The sequence below is a fragment of the Acomys minous genome, assembly GCF_964271855.1.
Source record: "Acomys minous genome assembly, chromosome: 6".
In the NCBI taxonomy this organism is placed as follows: domain Eukaryota; kingdom Metazoa; phylum Chordata; class Mammalia; order Rodentia; family Muridae; genus Acomys; species Acomys minous.
In genome coordinates, this window is record NC_140487.1 from 114,460,790 (window position 1) to 114,467,342 (window position 6,553).

Sequence of the window (6,553 nt, forward strand, 5' to 3'; positions counted from 1 at the left end):
TCTTTATCAAAGTAATACCAAAATTAGACTTTATTTCACATTTACGCGTGCGTGCGCGCGCGCGCACACACACACACACACACACACACACACACACACACACACACAGTGTGTATTTCCACTGCTAATCTTTCCTTTGCTAGTTCAATTTTTCTGGCCTCATGGTGACCCAACATAAGAGGGTAAAGAACATTTTCTCTCCAACAGAGGCTTAAAATGTCCCATCAACCTTCCAATGACTAAGAATTAAAAATAAAACCTCATACTAATAGAAAAAAAATGACTGCGTAATTCCAAACACACTACAGGACAGAAGTATGCTGAATGGAAGGCAGGCAGAGGGCACCATCGTCATGGCTGTGTATGGGGGCTCTGAGTCCCATGGGCAGGATTGTCAGTGCTGGGCTTTCCTGACTTCCTGGCTGTAGAATCTTGAGCGCAAGTGGCTGGCAGTCTGCAAACCTCCAAACCCAAGAAGAGGAATTACATGTCTGTCCCCACCAGTTCTGAAACGGGATGGTAAAATGTAGTATGCCTTACAGCACAGTGGCCTGTGTGCAACCCAGCCCTCTGTGGCCGTCATCATTATCACCAGCATTGGAAGTGATGGCTGATGTGTTGTTATTGACACTTTCACGGCTGTGTCCTTCTGTCCTTCCCCACGGCTCATCGTCCCCCAGGGCAACTTAATTGAACTCTTGTAATTACTGATCCAGCAAGCTACGGAGAAGTGATCTCTCTGCTGTCACTGTGACCTGGGGAGGCAAGGGTAGTTCATGGATGCCACCAGCATGTACCGCTCCTCCTGGGACAGCACTGAGGCACTGTCCTGGTCCCTTGAGTTGCCCTGTATGTTGGCTACAGGGACCCAGCTTGGATTGCTTGGACTGGCCCTTCCTCCAGGGTCAGCGAGCCTGATTTGGGTCCCACCTCCATCACAAATTCTAGTGTAACCGTCCCCGAGACTCTTTCATCTCTCAGGTTCCCTCTCAGTCAAGTGGGCTTCTGGGAGATTCAGTCTGGCACTGAACACTTGGGGAAACACAACCCGAAGAGCTGAGACTTTTCCACACTGGAACGAGCCTTTGGAATACCCCATGTTCCACACCGGGCGGCAGGTCTGTCCAGGCCGAGCCATGGTCTGGAAGCTAATGACAGGCTTGCACATTACAGCCCACAGGTTTATTGTAAACCTCAGTAAGCTCCCGCCCAGCAGCTGGGTCGCTTTGATTCATGGGAAACCAGACGTGCAACATTCTGAACTTACCAGATCAGCAGTTCACGACTGATGACTCAACGAATTTTTGACACTGAAAAAAAAAAACCACCACCAACAACAAAAAAACAATCCTCAGAGTCTCCCAGTTGGGTGCTCAGACTTGACAAGTGGCTTGGCTCATCTCCAGACTCTCCCTCTTTGCACAAATAAGTGACTGAAGTGCAATCTTTCTCCCTCTATGAGTCTTCTCATGTTCTCCTAAGCTCCTTGCTGGGGTAGGAAGAGATCAGTGAGTTGGTAGCTATAGATCAGTGCAGGGGGGATTACCTGATGACTCAAAACCACTTAGAAAGGGTAATTAAGATAAAATAGAATAAAATGAAAAACTGAGCATGGTGACAGCCGCTTTTAATCCCAGCACTCGGGAGGCAGAGGCAGGAGGATTGCTGTGAGTTCGAGGCCAGCCTGGTCTACAATGTAAGCTTAGGACAGCCAAGGCTACACAGAGAAACCCTGTCTTGAAAAAACAAACAAACAAACAAACAAAAAACCAACCAACCAAACCAAAAAAAAAAAAATTAGAAAGGGTGAAAAAGAGCTGGTGAGACAAGTTAGCCTGTAAATTGCTTGCTGCATGTTCACAGTGTGTGACCAAGGCTGAGGAGGTAGGGGATGGCTAGCTAGTTGGTATAACTGAACTGACGACATCTAGATTCGGTGAGAGCTCCCAGCATCACTCTCTGGCCTCATATGCATATGCACACATGGGAATATGCACGTGTGTGCCTATGCACTCGTACTTGCACACACACACACACACACACACACACACACACACACACAGAGGCAATTATAGACACGTACTTGGTTTTAAAGGCAGAAAGGTGAAGATCATGTTGTAAGAAATTGTTCTATCATAACAGATGATGAAAGGTATAAATAAACTCATAAAGGTAAGAGAATGAGGTGGATGCTGGTCATGGTGTCTTCTATATTCATGGTCAGGATACGCCTCCTACACCTTGAACCCTGGGCCATGTCCCAGTTTCAGAGATCTGAAAACTTAGTGCCAGCATCGCAAGTTGACGGAGGTCCAGATGTCTTCAGTATACTCGGGAGTATATGTTAGCGTCAGATGGGCTCTGCCCACCTTTTTGACTGGGAGCGGCAGAACAGTATGCCATGTATGTGACCTATATTTCTTTCTAAGTCTTGTCCCTTCCCCTCCACGTGTCCACATCTGACCACAGATTTCCGAGGCTACAGGTCACCCGGGTGTCTGGTCATTCTGAAATGGGCTTTTCTGCCTGTGTATCCCTAGGACAGCCTTAAACTCTCCCAGGCTCCACCTGGGCTGAGATTCCACCCCAACAGGTCAAGGGTAGGGGGCTGAACTGGGCTCCCAAACAAGATGGAGACAGGTGCTCGCTAGGGAACACAAACCAGTTCCTTCATGTCCACCCGGATGTGACTCTGCTTCCGTGGACGTGGGGCCCAGGGCTCCTTGGCAAGCCTTCACCTTCCTGCTCAAACAGTCTCTTGGTTCAAGGCAAATTGTCTTCATTCAGCCTTATGTTTCCTCACAAAGGGAGTACTTGCCTGTTAAGAGTCACTCCCTGCACTAGCATAACTCTCCTGAGGGACACACTGAGTCCAACCAAGCCTGGCACAGCAAGATGCTTCTGTAAGCATGTATTATAGGATTAACCATGGCGGGGCAGGGAGGGGGGTGGGTGGGGTGGAAGTGACAATGGGAGAGCAGAAGAGGAAGGAGGACCCCTGCTGGGGAGGATGGAGATGACATGCTTTTCTGGAGGAAGCCCTGGAGCCGAGGACTTTGGTGAGGCAGAGCTGGTGCACCGGGCCTGGTACACCACACAGGCAAAGGGCGATGAAGTGTGGCAGTGGGCAGCCTTTGGGACAAGCTGTAGGCCTGTTTGCCTAGTGTTTAACTCAAGTTTCCCTGCAGGTGCTCCCTCCCTCACAACTGTGACTTCTTCCTCCTGGCATGTGTTGGGGTCAAGTGTCTGTGCTCTCTGCCCACACGCACAGGGCCACGTCCTATGTGTCACTGCCCTTTGATGGTGGAATTGCATGTGGCTTTATGACTTAGTCCATCCAACAACAAATCAGCAATGCCTATCAAAAGAAGTCTATCGACAGACTCCAGACCACGAGGCCCTTCAAGATGCTGCTGAGACAGCAGATCCTGTGTTGCGTGGGGTTTTCTGTTTTACACAGTATCTTTATGTCTTAGTGTAAAATGCATTTCAGTTTGATGTAATGGCTCACACCTGTAATCCTAGCCTGGTCTACATGGCAAATTCCAGGCCATTTGGGGATATATATCCCAGCTACCAACACATAAACAGTCATGCAGAAAGAAGGGAGAGAGGGAAGAAGGAAGGAAGGGCAAGACAAGAAGAAAGAAAGAAAGGAAGGAAGGAAGGAAGGAAGGAAGGAAGGAAGGAAAAGAAAGGTTAGAGGCCAGACGATGGTGGTAAGTGCCTTTAATTCAAGCACTCTGAGGCAGAAGGAGGCAGATCTCTGAGTTTGAGGCCAGTCTGGTCTACAGAGTGAGTTCCAGGACAGCCAAGGCTACACAGAGAAACCTTCCTTCAAAACAGACAGACAGACAGACAGACAGACAGACGGACGGACGGACACACACACACACACACACACACACACACACACACACACACACACGGTGGGGGTGTGGGGTGGGGAGTGGGGCAATCATCAGCTCCATCCAGCCTAATGTGACCTGTGGGACAGAGCAGCGTGATGTCTCATGGGCTGAGAAATGTTCTAGTCCAGGTCTCTCTGGCCCAGGTCATGACCAGGACAGAGAGTCCCCTGCTGCTGTCCCATTGCAAAGCAAGGGAGCAAGTACAGTTCTGATAGCTAAAGCCAGGGTGTGTGACAGTTCCACAGCAGAGAACAAGTCACACAGCCAAGCATCTATGAAACAGGACGGTGTGGGTTTGATCAAACCATTTCCAAACAGCTGCACCCCTGGAGGCTCTGGCGCCCTCTCACCTGTATACCCGTGTCCCACCAGGACAGCAAGAAAACATACATGCCCCATGTGGGGCTTGAGTGAAAAATTTAAGCCTCAAACTTATGGTTTCTTCTTTATAAGATTTATGTAAGATTCTATAAACCCTCCTAGCCCATATTTTTGTATTTCACTAAAGAACTTTGTGGCACCAATTATTTTGCCAGCCAAGGACTATGTGCTTGAATGGGGTATGCATACCAAACAGTGAGATCCTGCTTGAGACCTGCAGGCTACGGAAAAAAATCCATGTGTCTTTTACCACAGAAATCCGTTCATAGCTGGGTGGTGGTGGCTCACTCCTTTACTCCCAACACTCCAGATGAGGCAGAGGCAGGTGGATCTTTGGGTTTGAAGACAGCTTGGTCTACAGACCTAGCTCCAGGATAGATAGCTACACAGAGTAACCCTGTCTTGAAAAAAAAGAAAGAAAGAAAGAAAGAAAGAAAGAAAGAAAGAAAGAAAGAATTACAGCCATAAATGCATGTTAATAGTAAGAAAAACCAATCCCAGATAATCCTGAAGCAAGCCAGAAAGCCTCCCTTCAGGTTCTGTTCCTTGGGAACTTCAGCTAATAACAAAATCTGCACCATCCAGGGCCCTAATATGTGAGTGCTCGGGCCTAGTCAGCACCCTGCGTGGCGGCACTCAATATGCCTGCCATCACTCTGCAATGCCACATGGATCTGACTGGCTTTGCATGGTAAGGGAAGCCATTTCCTTTGTGCCTGATGATACAGCCGGAAGTTAGCAGAGCAGACAGCCAGGAAGGGAAGGTGGCTGTGGAATGGATGGAGAGGTCAGACTGGAAGCCAGGAGGGTGAGGGCAGACTGGGACCACGTAAGTCTCAGCATCCTCAGGCTAGCTTGCCAGGTCACATGTTATATTTTGCAGAAGTTCCTCCCTGCACACCCTGCATCTCTTTCTCTCTGAGTTTAAAAACACACCTGGAGCTGGGCAGATAGTGGCGCACGCCTTTAATCCCAGCACTTGGGAGGCAGAGGTAGGTGGATCTCCGTGAATTCGAGGTCAACCTGGTCTACAAAGGGAGTCCAGGACAGCCAAGGCTACACATAGAAACCCTGTCCCCAAAAACAAAAACATAAAAAATAAAAAATAAAAAAAAATAAAAAATAAAAACACACCTGGGTCCAGTGAGGACCAGCCTGTGGCAGCAGGTCTGAGCTATGGGCAGATTTGACTTCATGACCTTTCAGGTGCAAAGTGAGAACACCTACAACTTCCCTCTGTTTCCTAGACACACTACATAGAAACACACCCTCACCCCCGCAAACCCAGTGCTCTGCAGGGAAAGGAACTCTGGGAAGCACAGCTTAGGCTCAGTTTACCACAGCCACCCTGAGGGAAACAAAATGTGTCTTCCTCCAGACTTGCTGCGAGACCCGGCCCTAGCTCCCAGCTTCTGAGGCAGGCAGATACCATCTGCTCCAGCTTCAGCCATCAGGCAGCTGACTGCTTCCTTCTTACCCAACTTCCTGGGAACCTGTGTGGCCTCCGGCAAAGCACTCCATCTCCCTGAGCATCTGGTGGCACTGTCACTGTGCAAATAGACCATCTGCCTATCATGCGGGTGCTCGGGGCTAGGCAGCATCCTGCATGGCGGAGCTCAGCATGTCTGCCGCCACACTAGCTTGGCTCAGCTATGTCCTCCCCTCCTCAGTCACCACTAGAAGCCTTCCCCTTTGTTTCCTTTTCAGTCTAGGGATACCTATGAGCATGTAAACACACAGACACACAGACACACACACACACACACACACACACACACACACACACACACACACACGCTCATGCACGCACTAGCATCCATATGTAGATAGATTTGGCATATGTTGGTGTCACATTTGGGTCCAAAGCCTAATTTCAGATGCTGGCATGGTTCCCATGGGCCCAGGGGCCTGTTGAGTGTGCTTTCATGGTCTCCACTAACTTTTACACCCTGCACATTTCCATATCTCCTAAAGGAGAACCATGACATTTCAGGGACATGGCTTCTGCAATGGTGCTTCTGCTAGGGAGTTGGAAGGTCAAGCATGAGAAGGTTTCTTTACAGGCTTGGGGCTCACTCAGCTCTCTGCTTCCTCAGAGCTGTTTACAGCAGTGAAGGTGAGCCCCGGGGTGCCACTTCACAGGGGCACCTCCCCCTCCCCCAGACTAACCACCTCTGGAATTCAAATAGGAAGTTAGAGCAGAGAAGTAAAGTCTCTCTCTCTCTCTCTCTCTCTCTCTCTCTCTCTCTCTCTCTCTCTCG